Raw genomic sequence first — 26,998 nt, 5'->3', positions numbered from 1 at the left:
ATAGTTGTGCCCTTTTCACTTGGAGTTATATTTGCCTGGACAGTTAGCACACCATGGTTCCACATTTTCTTTTCCAAAAGTATCCTACATGTGTTGCTTCATTTTCTGCTGACATGAAATCAGAATGTCTGATGACCACCTGATTTAAAAATTTCTTTTTCTTGGGGCGCCCGGGTGGCTCAGTCGGTTGAGCGTCCGACTTCGGCTCAGGTCGTGATCTCACGGTCCGTGAGTTCGAGGCCTGCGTCGGGCTCTGGGCTGACGGCTCAGAGCCTGGAGCCTGCTTCGGATTCTGTGTCTCCCTCTCTCTCTGCCCCTCCCCGACTCATGCTCTCTCTCTGTCTCAGAAATAAATAAACATTAAAAAAAAATTGAAAAAAAAACTTTCTTTTTCTTAACAAGTGACTTTGGAGAAGAGAGGAGGCATGCTTCATACCTACCTGACTCTCTCTTTTTTTTATTTTTGTTTTTTCTGAAATACAATTATTTTACAAGAATATGTTACAGCTGTGCTATCTTTTTCTCAAAAATATGTTAAATCTTTGTATGTTTTTTATTGTAAAACTTTCCTCGTTTCCACTTTCTGTTTCTTTTAAGGCATTATCCATCGTGTTCATTTGCTTTTGAGGGATTTCGAGTTGAGTCTTCTTTTCTAAAGTGATTTTTTCCTGGTTATGTTCTTTCCTGAGTCTTGTCCCCTATCCTTTCATAAAAGCATCCATTTTCTAATAACCTCATTTCTGTGGGTTTCTAATTCTGTTTATGCTGTGCTTTCATAGCTTCTATAATTTCTTATAAATATTTTCACTTTTCTTTTTCTGAAAGGTAGAGTTTTGTGGACATATATTTCTGAAGAGCCTTAATTGTATTCTGCTATATATATTATATATGTATTAACAAAGTTATTATAATATATATGTGTTTATATTGCTCATGTTACAGAAGTAAGTTTCCCCATGTTTTAGGGAGGATTATCCAGGATAGCTTTTCTAGATTCAGGGCTTTAGAACTACCGTTAGTGTTATTATCATGAAATGATTAAAAAAAAAAAAAGTATAGTCATTTCTGAAATCCAACTCCTCTGTACCTTACCCCCACTTCTTTTATCTGGATTTTCTTTCTCCTTTGGTCTGTTGTACCTGTGCTGCTCAATTGGTATTTTCCTCAAGGTGTTTTTTTTGTTTTGTTTTGTTTTGTTTTTAATTACAAATGCTGATTATTTTCAAGAGAGAGTGAGAGTGCACATGCACGAGCAGGGTAGGGGCAGAAAGGGAGCATGGGGAGGACAGAGGATCCAAAGCAGGCTCTGTGCTGACAGCAGAGACCCTGATGAAGGGGTCCAGAGGCTCTGAACTGGGAGATCATATACCATGAGCCTAAGTCCGACGCTTAACCGAAGAGCCAGGTGCCCCCGGGGTGTGGTTTTATCTTGCATGGGAGCTTCCCTTTCTTCCTTTGGAAAATTCATAGTGCCCACCCCCCCCCACATTAACACCCTGCCAGGAAAAGCCTTCCTAAGTTCTGCAGCTGTTTTCACACTGGCATCACACTTTTGGGTGAGTGTTTTTACACCGGGGGTGGGGCGCTCTCTGGTTCTCGGAGCCTTTGGAAGCTTCTGTGCTTTCTTTCTGTTTCTCCCAGGCAGAAGTGGATAATGTGTGTGTATTTACTGATGCTGGTTTTCCCCACTTTCTTGCTCATGTTTTTGGGTTTGTGTACACTCCTATTTTGTTGTAGCCATGGGTGTTAAAATTTGTTCTGTCAGATTTGGTTAGAGGGAACAGGGGTTCTGAGATGTTTAAGAATCAAGGATTCCCCTTCCACTGTCTCCAAATCCTTGATACTTTTTTTTTTCCCCCACAAATCTCCCTGGTGATAATACAACACCACCAGAGTTGACAAGTCAGAAGCTTTGAATCCTTTCTCTCTTTTGGGCAGTGTTACTCTTTAAATTCACTTAAATTATTTGAACTTTTATTTTCTTATTGATTAAATGATCACAATAGTACTTGTACTATCTTCCTCATAGAGTTGATATGTTATACAAAGGTCATATATGTGAAAAAATCTTTGAAAATGTGAATTTGATATAATCTGTATCCCAGTAGTTTATTTTTTTTAAGTTTATTTATTTATTTTGAGAGAGACAGAGACAGGTCAAGTGGGGGAGGGGCAGAGAGAGAGAATCCCAAGCAGGCTCCGCTCTGTCAGCACAGAGACTGACACGGAGCTGGAACCCAGGAACTGTGAGATCATGACCTGGGCTGAAACCAAGAGTCAGATGCTTAACTGACTGAGCCACCCAGGCGCCCCTCCCAGTAGTTTATTCTTAAATGAACACCAACCACCCAATAACCATGCCTCTGTTCCACATACAATGTGCTGTAAGACATTGCAGAGGTGAGGGCAGTACTTAGGTTTCCTGCTAAAGAAATCTGAGCTCTTGCATTATTTTGAGACACTGTTCCGTCTTGGTTCGGAATGGTGGTTCTGAAGGTCTGCCCTGTCTTTGGGGGCCAGGAGAGAGAGCTGGAGGTCAAGTTTGCTGAGTCTGGGTTTAAGCAGCACAGGTATTCTCGATTTCTGTTTTACATTTGTTCTCCTATGTATTATTGTGTATGTAAAAGTGTTCCTCGACAACAATGATATATTGGCTTAGAAATGTCCCGGATTTGGCAATCCCTAATTTAGGTACACAATAAGCACCAAAATTTATTTCCCCATCAGTTAGTTATTTGCATCTCTGTGCACTTTCTCTCAAACACAGTGCATGGTAGCTCTTCTCTAAGCTACCCTTCACAATATACAGAACCCACCATGGACTCACACTGTGTGCTAATACTCACCTGAGCACATTATGTTATCTTCCCTGGTAGCTGAGAGTAATGTGCTAGAGAGAGAAGGAAAATTTTTTTGTCTTACCAACTCCTGGTACTTTGATAACTCCAAGCAAATTTTGGAAATAGTTAAAATTTAATTTTCTATCAGTCTTTCTGCCCTCCACTCCATTACTCTCATGCCCCCCTCCTTCTGGCCTCCACTGATTTCAGGCTCAGCCTTTGTACCATTTCAGCTGAGGGGCAGAAGAAAGGTTTGGTTCTCTAAAGTGATTTCCTGACCTCCCTTGGGTGAAAACTATGGGCTCCTTCCACAAAGCAGCTGATCTTTGTCGGCCATTAGATTACTATAATTAAGCCAACTCACATCAGCAAATGACTGATGACCTATAACCATTCCATGGCTATTAATATTTTTAAAGGAGGACGCTTGATTGCTAATTGGGGAATTTTATACACTGTGGCTAACAAAAAGGGGGAGGGACAAAGCAAAACATCGGGCTATATTGGGAAGGATTTTGCACAGATGAGCTAAGTAGTGGGTTCCTGGTTAGGGCCACTACAAAGCATGCAAGCTGTGTTCTTTGTATTTGCAGAAAGTGCCACTAGATAGAAGGTGCCCCTGGAGCTGAGTCACTCAGTGGCCATGACTAGGGTAAATCCATGACACATTTTCTTGCTTTTTTTCATGTTATACCTCACAGATTTCTCCAAAGCATTACATTTTGCAATGTCTTCTCAAACAATAGAGTAGGTCCCTTGTAAATGGAGGTTGTTTTAAAAGTCAGATATTTTAAATTGGGGGCTGCCTCTAGACATGCTGGGACTCCTCAGCAGGTCTGCAGCAGAGGCTGCCAGCTGCTCACCCCAATATCCATTCTCTCCTTCCTCCCTAATTAACAGAACCCAGATATGTTGGGAGTGGCAGTATGTCTAGCTAGAAGCTTCTTTTCCCCATCATTCTTTGTTAATAATAGATTGCAGGCATGTGTCTAAGATCTGGCCACCAACATGTAAGCAAAAGTGTTGCATGAATTTTCCAGAAATACACTTTAAGAGAGAAGAGATGCCTCTTTGTCCTTTTCTTCTGCCTACTGGCTGGGAACTGAGAGCTGATCGCTGGAGATAAAGGAATCATCAAGATAACGCAGAAAGAGGGGCACCTGGGTGGCTCAGTCAGTTAAGTGTCTGACTTCGGGTCAGGTCATGATCTCTCGGTTTGTGGGTTTGAAGCTTGCATCAGGCTCTGTCAGCACAGAGCCTGGAGCCTGCTTTGATTCTGTCTCCCTCTCTCCCTGCCCCTCCCCCCACTCACACTCTGTCTTTCTCTGTCTTTCTCTCTCTCTCTCAAAAATAAATAAACATTAAAAAATTAAAAAAAAAAAGATGAGGCAGAAAGATAAAAGCCAGGGTTTTTGATGGCAGTGTGAAGCCAAAATACCAACTCTGGTCTGCCCATATGTGGACAACCTTTACTTGAGAGAGAAATAAACTTGTGTCTTGGGTAATCCTCTATTTTCTAAGTCTCTGTTACTTACAGCCAAACCTCTTCCTGTTACAAGCTCCCAAGTCACAGTTTAATTACAGTCAGGGCACTGTCCCCATGTCATTTATAGTTAAACAAAATGATTTAAATTTTGCTTTGAAATGTATACAAATTTCTGCTTAAGAATATTCTTCCAAGAAATTAATTTTTAAAAGTCATCACACCTTAGAAATACTTTCTAGTTCAAATCTAAATTACAGCACGAACTCCCTAAGAGGTGCTTGGTGCATTGCTTCTCAGTCTTCAGTGTGGGTGTGAACCACCCACATTGTGTTGGAGATTGTGTTGGAGAATAAAATCTAGATTCTGACTCAGAAGGTCTGAGGTGGAGCCTGAGATTCTACATTTTTAACAAGCTCCAAGTGATGCTGATGCTACTAATCTAATCAGCACTTTAGATCGTCAGCATCAAATCACCTAGGGTGTCCTTAAATGTGTAGCTTCATGGCTTCTCACCTCCCTTTCTTTCTCTGCCCACTTTCCCCTCTTGAGAGTTTCTGGAGGTGGGGATCAGAAAACGATTCATCGTAAGTCATGTTTTCTGGGTAATTTTTTTCTTTTCATCCTTTCCCTGAAGAAATATCCTTTCTAAAAATCTTCTTGGATTGTAGTTTAAAGATAGATTTTGATCATGAGTTCCCTTTGATTTACTTGACCTCTTTATGTATGATGCATTCTAGTTCTTTTTTCACCTCTTTTTTCTCATCATTATTTCATTGATTGAAGCTTCTTGTATTGTTTTCCCACTAGTTTCTTTCCTCTATTTGGAAGTATATGCTCCATATCATTTTTTAAGTGATTACCTTGATGCTTTAGCATGCATATTTATAAAAGTCTAAAGTTAATCAGTATTTTTATTTTCCTCCAGAATAATACAAGAATCTTGTAATTTTTTAAACCGTGGTATTTATATGCAATTGTTATTCACTGTTTTGTTTTTCCTCTGATAGTTTTCCATGGATGATTATTGTTACAATTGTTGGGGTTGAATCAGTAGCCACTTATTTAGTAAATTATACCTGTGTAATGATGCTTTCATAGTAACCCAAAAGAATGGGGTTTGAATACTTCCTGAATTGGTAAACAAGTGTTGGTGATGAGAGGGTAACATGCCCAGAGAGAGCATGGGGGCTCCACATACCTTTCTCCGTACCCTGCCTTGTGAATCTCTTCTATTTTGATGTTCCTGAGTTATGTTCTTTTATCATAAACCAGTAACCTAGTAAGTAAATTATTTTCCTGAGCTCTGTGAGCCATCTTAGCAAATGATCAAATCCAGGATGGGGTGATAGGAATCATCAATCTATAGCCTGTCAGCTAGAAGTACAGGTGATAATGTGTTTTGATTGGTGTCTGGAGTTGAGGGAGCAGTCTTGTGGGACTGACCCCTTAACCTGTGGGATCTGACACTATCTCTAGATAGGTAGTGTCAGAGTTGAGTTAAATTGTGAGACAGTCAGCTAGTATCTGGAGAATCAGAGAATTGCTTGGTGTGGGAAAACTACATACATTTGATGACCAGAAGTGAAGTATGTGTGTTTTGAATTAAAAAACCCAGGAGGAGTTTTCCTTTATAATCTTCAATTTAAATCTCAATCAGGATTGCGATTTTAAAGATGTAGTCAGGTAACGATGTGTTCAAATTATTCATTGTTTAGAATGTGAACATAAGTATATTTTAGATTTTGGGGCACCTGAGTGGCTCAGTCGATTAAGAGTCTGACTCTTAGTTTCGGCTCAGGTCATGATCTCACGGTATGTGAGTTTGAGCCCCACATCAGGCTCCATACTGATAGCTCAGAGCCTGCTTGGGATTCTCTTTCTCTCTTCCTCTCTCTGCCCCTCCCCCACTCACTCTCTCTGTCTCTCTTTCAAAAATAAATAAATAAAACTTAAAAAAATTTTTAAAAAGTATATTTTAGATTTTAAAACTCAGAAGTCTGTGGGAAAATGGAGGTTTATATACATATGATCACTAATATTCATTATCACGTGTGAGTGAATAGATATTTAACAACTTTGTCCAGGTGAATCTCGGGATTTTCTTCATTAAATCCTAAATTCCAATTTCCATGGAATGAAAGGGCATGAGATTAGATTGTATTGGATATGTATATGTATGTACATATGTATCACCTTCTTGATAGTTAGTAGATGTTCAATAAATTTTGGTTAAATGGACAAATGAATTGACAGTGTTAATAAGTCATAGTCAAAGAAAGGAATATGATATGTTGGAGACTTTGTGTATGTGTATGTGTTTTTGTGTATGCATGTGTAGTAAGTGGGGTAGGAGAGTCCTTGCCTTTCCTCTAGTTTTAAGGAACTGATAGTCAAATAGGGACTGATAGATTTTATTGATGGATTCACTTGGTCAAAAATTCCCATTGTCTGGGCTGTCAGACAAAGCAAACTTGATATTAGGTCACCTCCTAAGGCTCTGACTTGCCTCACACTATCTAAATCACTGAAAGAAACTATAGTGAGAGTCCCGCATTACTCATTTTCTTCATGGATTTGGAATGTTGGGAGAGACAATTAACAGCAATAATAAAAGTTAACATTTATCCAGCACTTATGATATGATAGGTATTCTTTAAGGGTTTTACTTGTATCAGCTTCTCCCATAGTAATCTTTCAAGATATGTGAACTTCCTAGCTTGATTTCACAGCTGGCACAAAGAGGTTAAGAAACTTGCCCCAGGTCACACAACTGGTAGGTTGTAGAACCTAGATTCAAACCTGGACAGCACTCTTACTCCCTACCAGATGCTTACTACCTGCATCTTAACTCATGAGAATAAAGACAAGAGTTTGAACCACATTGAGCAGTAGCTTTCTTCACTCCAGGGTAGTGGTTCTCACCTGGAGGCAATTTTGCCCCTCAGGGAACATTTAGCAATATCTAGAGACATTTTTGATTGTCAAGACTTGGAATAGAGATCTATTGAGTAGAGGAAAGAGATGCTGCTAAACACCGAACAATGTGTAAGAATAAGACTTCACAATTATTATCCAGTCTAAAGTTAGAGGAATCCTGTTCTAGGTTAGCAACTCTCTGCCTTGGCTGAAGATTAGAATGATTTGGGAAGGAACCTTACAATTATATCAAGACCTCGGAGAGTAGGATATTGTTTTAAGCTCCCTACATGATTCCAATGTACAACCAAGGTAGAGAGATCTGCTTTCCTAGGGAATTTGTGCCCTCACAAATTCCAATTGGTCCTCATCTCCATTGATGATATAACTGGTTAGAGAGAGAGGCAGGAGTTTTATTATAGCACTTCATATTTGTGGGAACTTTTGCACCTTCTCTAAGGAAACATAAAAAAGAGAAGGAATCTGAAAAAAAAAATTGAACATTCTCTATAGAGGTTGCTCTAAAATCCTATCATTTATTTTGTATTGAAATCTTGATTATCCTCCCCTAGCCAAACCTCTTCAAGACTAAGCCCTTGATCTTGATGTCAGTTTGTAAGACTAACACTTTGATGGAGGTGAGAGACTCATGTATGAATAGTGATGGAGGAGCCATGGAGCTAGAAGGTAAGAAAGCTGAGAATAATATTTCGGGTGTCTGTCATCTTGTGAAGGTGTGGCTTTAAGTAGGGAACTTGAAAGAGGACTTTTCATAGGGATTTTGGCAATGGTGACCTCATTGTTTGGGGTATATACTTTGAGAAGAGTCAATGTCCGGATGTGAGCTCTTGAGTGATGGCCATGATGATTCTGCCTACTGCATAGTCATGAGGATCTAGGAGGCGAAGAAAACCAAACCTCTGATATAAACTTTAGAAATCAAGTAAGATTTCCTAAGCCAGGTTATGTAGACATTTAGATGTTCTTTGTTTTTAATATTTTTTAAACCCTTAAACATTTAATAAAATCAGCTTTAATGTTCCAAGTTTGACCTAGCTGTGCTAAGGAATCCTAAGGGGGAATACTTCTGTGTTTATTAAAGGATGAGCAACACTTTTGAAGAATTGTGTTGTGTCGGTATCAGTGCCTCATATAATAGTTTCCAATGAAACCATGAATTCTTGAGTTAGGACTACATCTTCTAAACTTTTCTTTGCATCTAGAGGCTTCCTGTTTAAAGACTATGATATGCAAAGTGTGCTTTATTTATTTACTTTTTAATTTAATTTAATTTATTCCAGAAGAAATGCAACTCTGATTTTAGCTTGTAAGACCCGTATTGGACTCCTTAGCCCCAGAAATGTAAGATCATAAATATGTTGTATTAAGCTACCAAAGTTATGGTAATTTGTTATAGCAATCTTAGGAAACTCAAATAATCGTGCCACTCTTTCTGGTACAATGGGTCCATTCCTTTCCGACCCTTGCTTGTTCATAGCAATCTCTGCTGTTATTATCAACAAAATATATAAACACAGGAAGTATGACTATGAAAATAAAGTAAGAACAAATGTGTGAGCATGGCATATAGTCCCATCAAACATTTTCCAGACTAAATTGTGAGAAATGATCTGCTAGAAGATATTTGTCAAATCTGTAATAGTTAATCACATGAAAGTACTCTAAAGATGTACAGAACATTTTGCATAATGTATTATACAGAATTATATATTTAATTTAATACATTTAAAAGGATGCAATTTCATGTAAATATGACTAAAAATTCTGGCTTGTGTATGGAGGAATAAAATATTTTAAGGCCTGAGTATCCAATTAAATATGCAATTTTCAGGTCCCAAGTTTATAATGCCCGGGTACAGCTTTAATTTTGTTTTTATTTGAATATAGTTGACACACAATTTTACATTAATTTCAGGTGTGCAACTAATGATTCAACCAGTTTACACATAATGCTATGTTTACTACAAATGTAGCTTCCATGAAGAGCCTTCATTTAAAATTCTATATCTACTCAACTTCTTGTAGATGTAGATTTTCTCTATTTTTTCATATGCAGGCAAATGGCATTTACTTCTGATCACTTTGGAGAAGAAAAGACTTTTGGTTGTTCCATTTTTTGGATTTATATTTCAGTGTCAGAAATGACATTTGGGGATTTGGAATTGACAGTATCAGCCACAATATTTTCTGGGTAAAATTAAAAGTGATTTTCTCTGACAGGGATAGAGAATATATGGAATATGTAGGTGAGAGAAAGAAGGTGAGTGTGAGCAGGTGTTGGTAAAGGAAAAGCAGTGGGGAAAATAGACTACCATAGCTGATAAGTGATCCCATAGTATAACACTTCTGGGGACAGTCTCAGGGGTGAAAGGATAGTCAATGTAGAGATAAGCAATATTAATGATATTTCTGGTTTTGTTCTTTCTGTATATATTTTAAAGTTATGTATCAAGGTGACTGTATTGTCTTCAATCTCACAGTTTTAACTAGAAAATAGAGAAGGCTGAAATATGTTAAATTAATAATGAATTTAAATATATAATTCATCATTGAATGATTTTAGGACTCATAATTCTTTTAATTATCCGTGGCTGATAATTCTCTAACTTTTAGTGGTTCTTAAATTTTAGTGTGTACAAAAGCATTACTCAGGAAGTTTGTTTAACCGACTCTGATTGGGGATCTTGAGGTGAGGGCCCAGAATCCTAATTTTAACAAGTACCTCATGTACTTATTTTGTAGTGACTGATCCACAAACCACACATGAACCAGCACCAGGCTCCTAGCCTCCACCCCATGCTCATTCACCTGAGGGCAGCCTTCTGAAGTTGATGTGTAAAGCTTACTTACTCATCGCACAGAGTGGGGTCCCCACACCAGCATCATGGACATCACCAGGGAGCTTGTTAGATATGTAGACACTCAGTCCCATCTCAGACTCACTGAGTCAGAATCTGCATTTTAATATCCTGGGGTTGGGGGATGGTAATGGGATGATTCACGAGCACATTAGTTGGAGTAGCACTGTCTTCCTGGAAATTGTCAGTCTCCCTAACAGTGGTTTTTAATCAATGGAGTGCCTCCAAATCTTCTAAGGAACTCTGAAAAATTACCCTGATTCCACCTTAAACCCACTGACCTTTCAACAATACAAGGGCAGAAAATATCTTAAAAAAAGATCTAAAGGTGACTCTGCCTCACACAACTGGTTAAAAACAATTGCTCTATAGGACTTGCCTGGCAATTTAGAACCTTTGGGATAACAAAAATCAAACCAGATTACTCTCAAATATCAGATTTGCTTTGTGGGGTGACAGCCTAAAATTCAGAGTAGACATTTTTATTACCTCGTACAGTCTTTGTTCTTTTTAGCTTCCTTGTCCTAGTTGTCACTCTGGGAGAACTCAAAGAAGTCAGCTAGTTTTCATCTCTGTCTTGTGTCCTCAGGGGACAGCTGATTTATTCCCAAGTTCTCCTGCCTTTTTAATTTTTTTTTTTTTAAGGCTGTACTAGTGTAGGTCAGCCTATTCATAATTCACTCTGAGACTGGAGAAAGGACTCTGAGGTCCTCATTTTCCTTAGGAATTGAGCAGTAGTTTGTTAAAACTCCAGAGCTGTCAGCCTTTTCTGTAACTGTGGTCCCCATAAATATGAAGAAATAATAAAACTTTATTAAAGGACAATCCAGGCGTGAATCTTGATTCCATTTAATGGGTCTTGTATTAAAGTAACTTTTAAGCTATTCCTATGTAGTTTTTAACTCAGTCATCTGTGGTGTAGACAGTTTACTGAAGGTATTTTGTTTATAACTGAAAAGGGGTATAAATTAAGGCCCTAGTTCAGATTGTCCTTAATAGGACAATAGATCCTTTGTAGGTGAGATCTGAACCAACTGAGGATAATCAAACTTTTGCTTGGTGGTCTGTGGCTATATTGTCACTTGCTACTTTTCCTGAATCCAGGAAGAGATAAAGGAAGCCAGACCAATTGCCTGAGGAAGTTCTTCTGGTGGTGGATTTCTTTAGGAATTTTTCTACCTTGCTTTGTGTTCAGTCTAGACACCAGTCTAGAAGCAGAAAACCTTCCTTCCGGCATGTCAGTCAGCATAAGAATATAGTATTATATGGGAAGAGCTATGGGGCAAGGTTTTTCTTCCACTGCTTGAATTCAGCACCTTGGAGAAGGCCCATCTCCTTTCTGTGGGCACAGTGCTGCCACAGACTCCTTGCCCAAGCCCTTTACCTGGTCTGCATTTTGAAATGGGACATGCTTAAGTGAAATTGCTGCTTTCCATGATAGAGCATATTTGGGCCAAGGGAGCTATGCCTATACTACCCTGTTCTGCCTCATCACTTTCTCTCTCCAAAGCCCGGGCTCACAGTTGAGAGGACATTTATGTACTCTGAGCAGTGTTAGAAGTATAATACTCTTGGTAGATGGTCCTCACCAGAGAAGGCCTAATCTGAGAAATGAGAGAATAATACCCATTGTGTCATCTTGCCGCTGAGGGAAGACATATCTTTGAAATAAGAATTACCATTGTCAGCAGGCAGTGCTTTACTTTAAGGACTTTATAATGATGATAAAAATTGTGGTTGGCAAATTAGTAAACATTTATTGCACTTTTAATGTTACATAGTAAATGAAAGAATATACAAATAGTGAGGGAGTAGGTTCTCATCTGCTACATTAAGTTGATTGCATGTTAGAAGTTAGCACAAAAAGGAATTCTCACCCAAGCTGAAATGAGTTGAAGGAAGGAAGAGCCAGCAGGATGAGTATCCTGACTTTATAGCCAAGGCTAGGGATGGAGACTTGTCCTCTATGGAGCTTCACAATGCTCTTTTCACCGGGGTAAGCCTCATATACTTTTTAGTCAAAGTGGAAGATCACTAGTGATTTTTGTCCTCAGAAAGAAGCACCTTGATTTTCTGAAGCAGTGATTCAGCAAATTATATTTGGCAATCTTCTAGTTTTAGTCACTTGGACTATGATTGCATCATATTATAGTAATTTTATCAAGGAGTGAACTGACCTGATACAACACTTTGTGGCAACTCATTGCCGACTTACTCCTTACATGGCCACTTTGTGAACGAAAGAAAAGCATAAGAATGGAAGGAGAATTTTGTCATTTTCTAATTTAACATTAGATACGTTTTTGGGCTTCTGGAGTGTACAGCAGACGTAGAGAAATAAATCATGGATCTCTCTTCATGTTCGCCAGGCCCATTACTGAGCTTAGAGGAGGCGTGCCTTCTCTTTTACCTCATAGTTTCTTTGCACCTATCTTGGAAAACTCCTTACCCATTGTTCTTTGGACCATGACAGCCAACAAATAGCCCATTTTAATTATTCTACTTTCTCACAAGTTCCTTAAAGTATAAATAAGAACTTTGCTATTATTCCTATTTGTGTCTTTGATTCTTTAAAAAAATTTTTTTGAATGTTTATTTATTTTTGAGAGAGAAAGAGCATGAGCAGAGGAGGGGTAGGGAGAGAGGGATACACAGAATTGGAAGCAGGCTCCAGGCTCTGAGCTGTCAGCACAGAGCCCGACGCGGGGCTAGAACTCATGAGCCATGAGATCATGACCTGAGCCAAAGTCAGATGCTCAACTGACTGAGTCACCCAGGTGCCCCTCTGTCTCTGATTCTTAACCTCTTTTGAGGGACATAGACATTTTGTGGTTGTGTCGCCCAGAATGAGTTGAAATGCCTGGGAGGAAAGGTGGCTATAGTAGAAACCAAGAGGTTTAAGAAACAAATATTTGACTAATTCTCAACCCCACACTTCATAGCTGGGAAAAACTCAGATCATAATCAAAAGGGGCATGTCTTCCTATTCACCATGGCATCCCTAGTACAGAGCGAGTGTCTGCCATATGACTCTCTGCAAAGATTAATGGACTAATTGGAAGATCACCTGAGATACTGGAAGTGAAAGGACACAGAGGATGAACTCAATGAATACTATTTGCCTTCCTCTGCTCTGCTGATGTGTGGGCAGGAGAAACCATCACCTTCTATAAACACATGTCAGACATGTAGTACCTGTGTTCAAAATTATCAGGGGTTAATTCATTTGATAGCTGGGGCTCCAAGGAGACAAATTCCAGTAGGAGTTGTGGAAGAGATAGCAAAACCAGATTTTCTTTCCTTTTATGTTCTCTTCATATGATACCTTTTCGATTCCTTATCTAACCTTGGTTTATAATGACATTTTCTGTTGGGGAGAGAATTCTAGTCAACTCTACAGCTACAAAAAATATGTGAAAAAGGAAGGCAGGTATATAGATGATTAGTTTGACTCTTTTTGCTTACTACATTTTTATCATTTTTGTGCTGACAGTGTTTCAATCTTTGCAAATTGAGAATGTAAAATGCTTAGCATTTTGACTGGCTAAATCCACAGTAGCAGTTACTAGCTGTTCTGCTATAACTAAGCAATTAGTGAAAACTTATTCAGTGCATAGGATGGTGCTAATTAGTGCCTGGAATATACAAATAAAAATGGGCATTACTGATGCAATAAGCAATAATTGCTAAAGGGTGCTGTTAATCTGCATTTCTCCACTCTGAGGACAAAATCTTGTCTGCTATGGTCTCCCTATCAAAAAACAGAATTTATTTAATTAGAACTTTAGGGAGGCAGAAAAACAATTAGTTTGGAGTGACCAAATGCAGTAGTTGTGAGTAAATGAAAATAGTACATAATGAACTTAAGCTATCATTTATGTGCAGTACTGCTGATGTATCGGGACTTGATATAAACTTACAATTTCTCCTATTAGCTTGGTGAGGACTTTTAGTCCTCTGTATCCTCTCCAATTATTGCAGAGAGGATGGACATTAGATCTGATTCCATGGACATATGGCCGTACTGCCCGTGGTCTTATGCCCAAGCCATTCTAGGTTGAACTCTTATTTCAAAGTCCTTGTTTTTCTTTTCTGCTTATGCATGGGCTCAAGGTTTAATTTGCTTAATGTTACTCTTTTGCTTTCATTAACCTCTATAAAATGCTTATTGTTAATTTTTTATGTAACCTAAATGGGCTATTCTTGGTTCTTTTGCATGGGGCTGTATAGTCCATTACCATGGTTTTAGTTACTTCCCAATCTTGCAAATCTCCCTCCAGAGCTTCAAACCCATATGTTCAAATTCCTTCTGGCATGTCCCATAGATCACTCAAACTCACATGACTAAAACTGATTATTTCTACTCCCTGGCTCCCAAATTGTTCAAATTCAGACTTGGTTACTTACTGGTGTGGGGCTTGGGGAGGTCACTCAGCTTTTATGTGTCTCAGTTTCCTCATCTATAAAGAGGGATAAAGATAACAACTATCTCATAGAGTTGATGAGGATGAATGAGTTAATATGTGTGATTTTACATTGTAAAAACTATATATATGTTAGTTATTATTTTTGAAAGTTTATTCCCTTGAAGTTCTCTAACTTTGCAAATGACACCACATTTACCCAGTGGCTCAAGCTAGAAACCTGAGTATCATTCTCAATTCGTCCCCCTGAACCTCCAGTCACCTCCCATGAATACTACTTCCTACTCATCTGAATTTCACCTCTTTTCTCCCAGTGCCACTGCACAATCCTGTATTACTGCAGTAACCTCCTAGATAGAGCTTCACTGTCTGCAATGCATACTTCATCTCTACTCTTTACACTAAATACAGAACTATATTTTAAAAATGCAAATCAAATTGAATATTGTCCATGCTTAAAACATTTCCATTCTCATCTTTACCCCTCCACTGTCTCTGACAAGGTCCACAGAAGTCTGAATAATCTGGCCTCTGCTTTCTTCTGTGACCTTATCCCCTACCGCATGCTTCCTTTTCTGTCACTTCTGGGTCTTTGCTGAAACTATTTCTTATGCCTGGTCTGAGGACTCTTCTTGCCCAGCTGCTCCTGCCCCTACCCCAGTTAGGTACCTCCTTCTCATATTTTAGGTTTCAGTTTAGATATCACTTCTTCCAGGCAGGCTTTCTTTATTAGCTGCCTATGGATTATATATTGCTTTGATTGCTTAGTATCCCTATTCCCTTGTAGGAAAATCAACTCCAGTGGCCTAAATTGATCCATTCCCACAGCGAGGGTGGCTTTGTGACACTTAAAAATCTAAGACCATTGTTCTCTGGTCAGAGAAATGTAAGGAAGATGGCCTAGTCCATATATCAATCTAATTTCAGATTGTCACTAGCATGTGCAGTCCTGACCCAAGTGAATTACCAAGTATCAATTATTATAATTTCTCTTTCATTAGACTTTGTTCTCTTTGAATGTAAAGATTTTGTCTGTCTTGTCTATCATTATATCTTTTGTGCCTTAGCATGAAACAGTCATTCAAAAAAATATTTGTTGAATAGATTCATATATCTTAGGGTGTGAAATAACACGAAGAAATGATTTTATCCAGTATCCTGATAAAGTATGATACTCTCCTCATGTTTGACAAATGGGTCACCTGAGGTCTAGAAATTTGGACATGCCCTCTAGGTTACATAGAATAAACTAGAAAGAAAGTCTTCTGTTTCCTAACATTATTTTCTTTCTACCATTCCTAGCTACCACCCAGTTGCGTTTGTACATTTTTAATATGCTAATTTGCCCACAGAGAGACTGATAAACCTTGCTGTCTTATCCTTTGTTTATTAAATCTCAGGGTTAAAGTTGAATTAGACTGGACCAAAAGTGCCAGTTTAGGGAGTTGGGGCTTTATTTCCTAAGTTGATTTTCATACTCTGGAGCTCCTGTCAAAGGTCGCACTGCTAAGGACTTCCCACTCCTATTTCAGAGAGGTTCCTTGTTCATTCATGTTCCTTGGCTTTATGGAAAGCCTTCTTTTAAAGAGAGAAATGCATGAATAAAATATTTGAAAGCCATTGCTCCAGGGAGTACAGCAACAATTTCATTTACTACTTAAACTCAGCTTTTGTTGAACTCTTAAGGTAAAATCTGCTGCCTTTTTGTCTCTAAACAGCTTTTCTTAATAGCTTGCAGGGTGAGAGGTTAATGTTGTATCTATATGTTTAAATAGCTAAATGTTATCAGTTACAAAAGAAAATAATATATTAGAACCTGAAAGAATTTGGTGAGCTACATTAAGAAAAACAGAATATGCTTTAAGTTTTGTCTTTCATTGCCTTTTTGAGAAAATATGCAGTTGTGGGGAATTTGGAAAATGCCTATTACATACACATTCTTATATTCTCTGGATTCGTTTAGTGATATATGCAGCTGTTGACTTAAAAGAAAATGGCTAGAAAAACTGCTGACGCTTGACCAGTAATTGTGGATTAAAGTTAATGGGAATTTGCCTGGGGACGAGTGTTGATAGTCCTAATGATTTCTGAATAGCATTGCAAAGGCTTTTGAAGAATCTTTTAAATCTCTCAATCTCTCTATTCTGTTACTTGTAAAATGAGGGGCTTTACATAGATGAGAACAGCACACATTTTATAGATTTGTATGGTACTTTACAGTTTACTAAGTGCTTTTACATTTTTCTTAGAAAAATGTAAGGCTTCTCATAGCTCCATAATTCTACTACTTTATGTTTTATTGATTCTTTTGAATATTCTTTGAGATTTTTAAAATTTGAAACTGATATATTGAATAGTTTTAGTTTAGCAATGATACGACCTTCCAACTCTGTGCTTTTCTGGAGGTTATGTGGGTTATGGCCATGTGCTTTGTTAAGGAATAACCTACTGATGAGTAAATAGTGTAAAAAGATGCATTTCAAAAAAATTTTCTTTTTCTAATACCTTGTGAACAAAGTGATAAGTAGCTGAATATACAATTGTGGCACAAATTTCCATATATCTTTTTTTATTTTCTGTAAAGAATTCTATAAGACTGGGAAAATAATGCTGTCCATGTGGGAATTGGTTTTCAGATTATCATTATCATGGGCGATCCAAAGATGGTTGAATTATTAAGTTTAAATTACTAAAACAAAGAACAAAATAATGTCCATTGTTAGAAGACACTCTAAATACTTCTACTAACTCAAATATTTTCTCATTTCTCTGACATCGGTTTGAGATTATTACCATTTGAGTCCCCAAAGTAGTGGAAACCGTTTAATATAGATTATTTAAAATTTTTTTTAATGTTTATTCATTTTTGAGAGAGAGAGAGAGAGAGAGAGAGAGAGAGAGAGCACAAGTGGGGGAGGGACAGAGAGAGAGGGAGACACAGAATCGGAAGCAGGCTCCAGGCTCCAAGCTGTCAACACAGAGCCTGACACAGGGCTCGAAACCCACAAACCGCGAGATCATGACCTGAGCCAAAGTCGGATGTTCAACCGACTGAGCCACCCAGGTGCCCTAATATAGGTTATTTTTAAATTAAAGAGAATAACTTTGGAGAAATTTGTTGGTTTTCTTGTTTGTTGTTTTCCATTTGAGTATAGGAATGATTCTTATCATTTCTCGCATAGATTTGTATGTAGGAAATAAGACTGTCAAAGAAGAAATAGTGGTGATTAATGCTAATACAGTTCCCTCCTCTAGACATCAGACATGCTCCTGTTCATACTTTCATACCTTTTCAGAACAGCACCTAGAGGAAGAAAACAAATGGAATGACATTTATATGTAGCAGTTACTCTCTATATGGGAGTAAAATGACCCAAATGAAGACTCAATATCTAGGTAGTCGTTTTCTTCTCTATGTGGAGCTTGGATGATCTTATATAGTTTTAAGTTCAGGAATTGTACCACTTCTATTTCTACCAACAAATTTAAATGAGGAAAAGATCTGGGACTTCTCTTTTGAAATTCAAATTTGTTAAAGCTAATCTTGTGGACTGGAGTGGCTTTTACCAGTCCATCTTGAAGAAAAATAATCCCAAGAATCTGCTTTGAGAGGAGCAAGATTCTCAGTTAGGGTTGACTCTTGCATGGAGGACTAGAGGCTGAAGACACTGTGTGGCTCATATGCTAAATTTTGCCCTGGGATGTATCTGTGTGAGGACATGGGACTCGCTTAATTAATACAGAAATTAAACTTTCAAATTCAACTACACATACATGACAGAAACTAGAAAGTCAAACTTAGAATTTAATTTTTATGGACCTTTCTAGATTCACTATCACTAAATTTCAAAGAGCATGTACCACAGTGTGCAATGGAAGACTTTATCTTTTGTGTTCCTTTTTGAATTTGGCTCACACATGCCTCTGATAGTGTGAGCATCTCTCCACATGGAAGGAGAGCTAGTATTTAAAGGTTTGTACATTGACTATATGAGATTTTCAGCTTGTACTCTGATATTAAGTTCTAGATCCCATATATTGTGGAATTTTGGTGTAATAATTGGAGTTCAGGCTAAGTTTGAAGTCGACACCCCTGACTAAGCAGAACACTGACAAGATGTGACATCTCTGCCAACTTGAGGATCTATTTTGGCCTGGGAAAATTGGAAGAGACCTTGTAATGGAAGCGAGGACACCAAGAAGTATAACAAAAGATATCTGGATGAGGTGAGTTGGTCACTCTGTTAGGTTGGGATACTCTCATTTCAGAAAGAAGTGATACGGAGGCTTTGGTGTCAGCAATAGCATGAACATAGACTAGCTGGGTTTCTGCTTCATCTCTACAGGAAGCTGGTCATTTTTGCCCCAGTGAGCTCTGGAGGTGAAATCAAGAACTCTTACCACTCTAGGATGGTGGTGCTTTGAGAACCCAAGTAATATTGCTTTGTGACTCTCTTTCCAGCATTCATTCCTTTTATTCTCTCTTTTAATTAAAATGCAAGGAGCTGGTCTCTACCTTGGTAACTGTACTGTGCAAGTAAAGAATATATAGATATAGATATATATTAAAATCATTCACATTTATAAAATTATGCTCTGAAGACAGCAGTTAAAAGGGAAAGCTTGTTGTCCTATTTCAGAATTCTGGTGAAAGAAGCACAGAATACCCAGTTAAGATAAATATTTTAGTTCTATTAATTAGTTTTTCCTATAAATGAGAAAAGCTCACAGGTGAAATATAGTAGTCATATCAGTAAATATTTACAAAGTTTCTGCTCAGCCACATTGGACAAAGGATCCCAAATATCCTTTGTCCTATAATTCTTAAATTTTGTATAGTTTTACCAAATGAGAAAAATGGCCCAATTTTGATCATTTCTTCTTCTATAGCTTCTAGAAATGACCATTTTGCTGGAATGTGTTCCTAGAAATCAATAATGCTGTGAAACCTGTTTTCCCATAAACAATATTAGAGTTCAAAATCATATTTCTTATTCAGGTTTCAGTAATATATAAACCTATAAATTAAACCCAAAACATAAAATCAGGGATAGCTAACCATCACTATAAATATTCAATAATTGACTTTCATTTTTAGAAAAAGAAATAGATTATTATATTACATACAAGAGCTAGCAATATATTTTCATTTCATAGATCTGTAATTGTCAAAAAATGGCAATTTCCTATGGTTTAACCTATTATATATAATTTACATGAAGTTCACAAAGCAGAATTTTGGTAGGTTATAAATTTGGCCACAACCAGTATATTAGCTCAAACATGGGTTTGAAATGTATTTAATAATAACCTTGCCTGCCTGATTTGGGAATGTACTTTTTAGGATAATTTGGATGGAAGTCCTGGGAAATGTGTATGTATTTCTTTTTTCACCCTTAATTTTTTTTCTGTAATAAGCAGAGCATCAAAAATCATCCCATTAGCCTCAGGTTTGTGCCTAAAGTATGAGGGAAACAATTGATATTGTGGATGAAGCTTTGATGATTCTTTTATTTACAATAATATATTTGAAAGTAAGGGTTAGTAAAAAGAACAATTAAATAATTACATAAAGCTATGGCAATATAAATATTTATTAAAGCACTATTTAGTATAGTGAAAAAGTAGGAAAAACATAAATGCCTGAAAGAAAGGATTAGCTAAATACATTTCAGTACAAAGGAAAATTTTATAGACATTGAAAATAATGTTGTAGGGGCACCTGGGTGGCTCAGTTAGTTAAGCGTCCAACTTCGGCTCAGGTCATGATCTTGCGGTTTATGAGTTCCAGTCGTGTTGGGCTCTGTGAGAGCTGTCTCACTCTCTCTGCCCTCCCCTGCTCACACTCTCTCGGTCTCTCTCTCAGAAGTGAACATTAACAAAATAATAATAATAAAATAAAGGAAATCCTTTAAAAATGATGTTGTAGAAGAGTATTAACATCAGAAAAATTATCATTATATATTGTTAAATGAAACATGTAGGTTGCAAAATGATGCAGTATAAAAATACATACTGATACACATATGGGTAGAATAGAAAGGCTGTTCAACAGTAGAAATGCTAGTAGTGTTTTTTTCTTTCTGATTGTGTTGTTTTAGTTTTCTTTTGCCAGTCTAAACTTTTAAGTTTAAAAACTGTGAAAGAATATGTTTATCATTGTGATAAGATAAGAGCAAGAAAATGCAGGACTTCCTCCCATTACTTCTCCCTCAAAGAATTTTTTTGAATTATTTTAAATTATACTATTGTGAACAACTTGTACATATATATATATCTCTACATTCTCAAGAATGTAATTTTCAGTGGGATAAATTGAACAACAGTTGAGTTGTTATAGTAAAGAGTATTTAAAATATAATTTTTATAGATATAAACAAAAAGATTGCATCCAGTAAAGTATAGGGGAAATGATATGAAAAAGATTTTCAATGGAAGCATAAGTACACGTGTTCAATATGTATATGAAAGTCAAGGCAAGTTAAAATAACATGATTTTCTATTTACCAGATTTGTTAAAATTAATGAATGTGATATGTCAAGTTTTGATAAGGCCACAGAGAAACAGGTGCTCTCATGTGTAGGTGAAGGGAATATTAAGTGGTATTGTGTGTTATTTACAAAGCAGAAACATGGCCAAGCCCAAAGTCATTGGAAAATATACTCTAACATTTAGTCAGAGGTATTACAAAGTTGTACAGCAAGGGCCTGGCATGTGTACTTTTATTTCAGACTTGTCCATTTTAATATAATAGCTTGAGTAGTAGGAAGGTATTTGTGATGTTGTAAAAGAATGATTTGCTTTAAAAATAATTCCCTAGTGGTTTTCCAAATACACATTTTAGGACCATACTTTTTACCTTACTGAGGTGGATAAAATGGTTTCTCATGTGAAATGTTTATTTGTTAATGGGCAATATGAGGGCCATATCGACCCATGTATGCTCCTGTGTATTTTACCAGTCACCTCCTCATCTATTCTTCCCTGTTTAATGCTCAGAATGACTCTGAGCAGTATTATTTTGGGTACACTGAATAATTAAATGACTTGAATACAATTCAATAGTTGGTATCTTTAGCAATGCAGAGAATACCATGAATTAACTTCTGCATGTGACTTTTTAAAATTATCTTTCCCAAGGTCACAGACTTAGAACATGGCAAAACCAGTCTTGGAACACCCTTGAGCTGTCTCCTTCTAACTCTGCCAATGCACATCTTCTGTACTCAGTGGCCAACAAATGGACTAATTTTTCCAAAAGCCTGTTCTATAACCACATTAAAAAGAAATTAGCCTAAAGGTGTAATCAGGTTAAGTACTGACCTTATGACTGAAGAGGCTTGTTCAGATGGTCAGACCCACATGGCTCAGGGAGTTCAGGCACCAGGCACATTTTCTGTGAGAGTAGCGATGAATAAATGTTTACCCCAAATCTGGCCCAGGCCATTACCTGACTGCTTCATTGCCTTTGATATTATCTTGCAGTATTTTCATCTTTAATTTTTTAATTTAGGAGAAATAAATATTTAGAAGCTTTCATTGTTATCTCACACAGGGGCAAAATGGTAGTGTCATACAGATTTCTTTATTACCTTTGGCCTTCTAGCCAGGACTATAGATCGGGCAAAGTTCATCCATTGGTGGATCAAGTGCCTGGATTTGTGAAGTGGTATAGGTCATAATAGATCAGTGACGTGACTGTTTATTTTTGAATTATCTTAGAAGGCCATGAATTTGGATAAGTTTAACTCAAGCCTTACAGCTGGGAAGTTTCCATTTGCTAAGCATTTTGGGATTTCATTTGTAAGAATGAAATTTAAACTGAGATATAAAGAAAAGAAAAATTATCTTTTCTATATCATCTCTCACAAGCTGCATGTAAGCAGTCCTTGTTGTTTCAATTCTCCTTTCCAGGAGAAGCTTAACCTTGCCTTCCTCCTTTAACAAAGAACATTACAATATAAATTATAATACAGACTGTAATGGCAGAGGCAGTTCTAGCAACTGCTACACCTTTGAAACAAAAGAAAACAAAATACGGAAGCTATTCTTCCATAAATACTGAGTTCAAGCTGATGGTTGCCAGAGGGAAGGGGGCTGGGGGCTGGGTAAAATGGGTGAAAGGGAGTGGGAGATACAGACGTTCAGTTATGGAGTGAATAAGTCACGGAGATAAAAGGCACAACATAGGGAATATAGTCCATGATATTGTAGCTACCCTTGTGGTAAGCATAGCGTAACATACAGCATTTAATCCCTTTTGTACACCTGAGACTGATGTCACATGGGTGTCAACTATACTTTTAAAAAGAGCTATTCTTAATTCTTTGTTTTATTGCTGGACAAAGGTAGGGATAAAAATTATTCTAATGTTATTAATGAAAGAAAACTGTTAGGGAAAAGAGACTCTAAAAGTGAAGGTGAAGGAGCTTTTTTTGGTTACCTAAAATTCTCCTGAAGTAAAAGAAAAAAATAAGGTTTCATTTAGGGTAGGAAAAGAACATTTTTTTAATATGTAACTATTTCAAGTTTTTATGAACTGGAAAAAGTAAACTCATTGTTACATCGATGTACTCATGTTGGTCAAAAATGTCCAAAATGATCAAGGCCCAAAATATGCCTACCTCTCAATAATCTCCTATTTAAAGAGGGGTAGCATGAATCTTCAGGAAATCACTAATTTCCATCTTTGAACTTGAACAACAATGGGAAAAGACAGGCTTACAAAAGAATCTTATCCCTAATAGCAAAGGAAATGTCTAATTAAGAGATCACTCCCATTATTGGAGACCCTCAGAAATGCATTTTGCTCTTAAATACTCACTTTTCTTCACAAATGGTTTTAAAAGCCCTATATAAGATGTATGAAGTCATCCTTAGAAATGACTGTATGCTCAGGAAAATTAGAAGCACGCAGCAGTCATAATAGATCAGGGGAGCTTCATGAAAAGAACAAAAGCAGCTCAGCAGGAAGTAGACACTTGAAAACAGCAATTTAGAGTTTACAGGCATAGGTTGAGGCTTTTAAAAGGTACTTCCACAGTAGGTGTGCTGTTAATCCTTTATTAGGCCATGGAAATGCATTGCACTGAAGAAGCAATTTCCTCAGTTAAGCAAACATAATTTTTTTTTCCTCACCAAGTCGGTTAAATACACCATTTTTCCTATGTAAATATTTGGGAGCAGCTGACTTGGTCTTTTTTTAAGGACTTTTAATAGCACTGTCTTCCTACCTCCTGGACCAAATACAGCTAAATCAACTTAGCACAAGAGTATGAAGGAAAATGAAGAAGAAAGGTCTTGGGCAGTAGCATGAAGAGGAGCAAGAAAAGAGAAAGAGAAAAAATGGTGGGGTGGAGGTGTTGCTGGATCTGGAGAGTGGCTTGGAGGAGCATCTTTCAAGAGAATAGGTGGCCATGAGAACAGAGAGAAGAAGCTAGGTGAGGTTCTGAGCTGGCTGGCTGAGGAGAAGCCACTCAGTAGAGGGTACTCATGCCAGGCCCTATCCCCTGGGTGGCTTCTAAGATCAGTTCAGAAGTCTAGGAATGAATGGAAATGTGTTTAGAGGATTGCCTTCTTGGTCACAATATTCAGCTTTGACTTGGTCTTCCTGAACCTCTCTCTTCCAAACATTCTTTCTCTGACTATCCCTCAGGGACCTCCACCCCCAAATCCAGTATCACTCTGCTTAAGAAATTATAGGCAATGCTGGAAGCATGGTAAATACTTGAGATGGGGGTGCCTAGAAAACTGTGTGCCCCTCTGTGCAGTTTCTCCCTGTCCCCATTTTTCTTGGTATTTGGAACATTCTCTTCTTCCTACTTTGCCCAGCCTCTTAATGGACTTTCCTACATTTTTCCTTGTCAATACCCACCCAGTTTTTTTGAAATCCCATTCAAATTCTACTTTTCTTTCTTTCTTTCTTTCTTTCTTTCTTTCTTTCTTTCTTTCTTTCTTTCGTTCTTTCTTTCCTTCCTTCCTTCCTTCCTTCCTTCCTTCCTTCCTTCCTTCTCTCGAATTAATAGCTTGCTACCCTGTGTTCCTGTAACAATTGGTACTTTTACTTTGGATCTTAATGCTTTATGTCTTGAATTAGATTTAGTTGTACAGATCTTGTCTCTCCCATGGGACCACAGACTTCTTCAGTGCAAGGCCTTGGTTTATCACCATAGACTTCACAATATCTAGCAAAATGTCACAATAGTTTATATTAATATACTTGTATATACTAATAAATAACTTAAAATATGATGCCCTCCCAAGGAGTATTTGCATTTTAATGGAGATTTTTAAAAAGATATAATGTCATCTTAACCTAAAGGACTAAGTTCCAGTGAAACTTCTAGAAGGCAGAAGATACATTTTGGTAGGATGCTTTCCAAATCCTACCACATAGGCTCCTTTTTGAAATAATCCTGTCTGCAAGGGCTCATGACATATTTTGAACACCAACCTTATCTTGCAAGAAATCTTTTGATTTATTCAGTATACCTACTCAAAACCATAAGGCTTTGTCAGTGATCAGGATCCATCAATGACTGATAAGCCACATTCTGGTTCCAAGTCAAACCACAGAATGAATTCCTCTGGATACTTTCTTACAGTGCTAATGTGTGGTTCAATTTGTTTGTAATAAAAACAAACTAACATCAACAAAACATTCTTTCAGTGATAGTAACAGTGATTAGAACAACAACTTTGTAAACCTGGCTCTACCCCAGCTACTTGTAAGACAGGCCTTGGTTTCTTTTTATTTATTTATGTATTAATATTTATTGCATTCCTACTAAGTGCCAGGCATTCGGTTAGGGCTTTGAGATGTAATAGTAAATGGGAAGGCATGGCTCCTCTAGAACTATTCTGGAGAAAAGTGAACTTAGATGGGTGGATATAAAAAAATTTTACAAATTATATAAATATTTTAATCTTAGAAAAACAGTGATCTTCATCATATGAGGACTAATTTTAATACCAGAGTCCTATTCATCCCTCCTTATCTTGCTCAAGCTTATCTTACAAATCTGTAAATTTATGCATTATATATATTTTTAGGAAAAATCTGACATTTATTGAGCATTTTTATGTTTTAGGTCTCATAGTAGGCTATAGGGTGGTCCACCAAAAGATATGTCTATGTTCCAAAAGTTGTGAACATGACCTTATTTCAAAATAAGGTCATTGCAGATGTAATAAAGTTAAAGATATCAAGATGAGAGCACCCTGGATTATTCAGGTGGGCCCTATATCCAATCACAAATGCCCTCAAAAGAGACCAGCCTGGAAGATATAGAGTAGAAGGTCATGTTTACAAGGAGGCAGAATTTGGAGTGATGTAGTCACAAACCAAGGAACACCTGAAGCTGCCAGAAGGAAGCTACAGAAAGAAGCTAGAAGATCAAGAGCCTGTAGTGGGGTCAGGGGGAGGAGAGGCGCAGCCCTGCTGATACCTCAATTATGGACTTTTTGTCTCCAGAACTGTGAGACAATAGATTTCTAGTTTATTTCTATCCAGTTGTGACTGCCCTAGCATTTAATATGAGTCCCTTCATAGATATTTGAATATACTAATTTTCTTTCTTTTTCTTTCTTTCTTTTTTTTAATTTTAGCGAGAGAGTGTGTGTGAGCTGGGGAGAGGGGCAGATTGAGAAAGAGAGAGAGAGAATCTTCAGCAGGCTCCATGCTCAGTGAGGGATCCCAATGCAGGGCTCGATCCATGACCCTGGGATCATGACCTGAGCCAAAATCAAGAGTTGGACCCTCAACAAATTGAGCCACCCAGGTGCCCCTTGAATATACTATTATATTTAATTCTGCCTTGACACCTTCTGAATGAAATTAGGTCTAAAAATGAGAGGCGACAAAAGCTCAGAGAAGTTAAGGGATTGCTTATGTTCTCATGTATAGTAAATGCTCGAGGCATAATTTAAACTCATTTCTATCTGGCTCCAAAACCTATATACCCTCTCTGCTATTCTAGATACATTCATATTAGGGCATCAGGAATGAATAATAGACTCAAGAGAACTACCGTGTTCATAATGTGAAGCATTCTTCATCAGTCCCAATTATGGAACCTATCAGAATATTCTGGATACCAAACATTTAGGTAAAGACAGGTCTCAGAGTGTGTTCCTTGCACTGTTTCTCTATTTTACATATTCAATTTTATCTTGAAGTTTCTTTTTTTTAAGTACAAATTATATTTTCTTCATTGATTTTTAATATTTTTTAGGCACGATTCCCATTCCTCCTTCCATTTCCCATCAAGCTCACAGGAATACAAATGTCCTATCATATGCAGAGAACTGTAATATACACTTCGATCCTGCTGCTAATGTGTGATAATTATATATTTTCCTTGAATGTTACAATGGCATTTTCTTCTTGGTGACTACAGTCTAATATATCATCTTGTTTCAAAGCTTTTTGTTTCTTTTTTGAGCTGGTTGCT

General features: G+C 37.3%; 1 long non-coding RNA gene across 1 annotated transcript in view; it reads left to right on the top strand.

The window, feature by feature from the left end:
- LOC128773667 (uncharacterized) overlaps positions 1 to 18,766 on the top strand; it is a 68,209-nt gene extending 49,443 nt beyond the window's left edge. Inside the window, exons 3-4 of the long non-coding RNA XR_008418044.1 lie at positions 7,815 to 7,929; positions 18,568 to 18,766. This is a non-coding gene — a long non-coding RNA (uncharacterized LOC128773667). The remainder of the gene's footprint in view (positions 1 to 7,814; positions 7,930 to 18,567) is intronic.
- Positions 18,767 to 26,998: the final 8,232 nt, after the last annotated feature.

The sequence above is a fragment of the Panthera pardus genome, unplaced genomic scaffold, assembly GCF_024362965.1.
Source record: "Panthera pardus isolate Hobbes unplaced genomic scaffold, ASM2436296v1 HiC_scaffold_26, whole genome shotgun sequence".
Lineage (NCBI taxonomy): Eukaryota > Metazoa > Chordata > Mammalia > Carnivora > Felidae > Panthera > Panthera pardus.
This window is presented reverse-complemented; position numbering and strand designations above follow the sequence as displayed.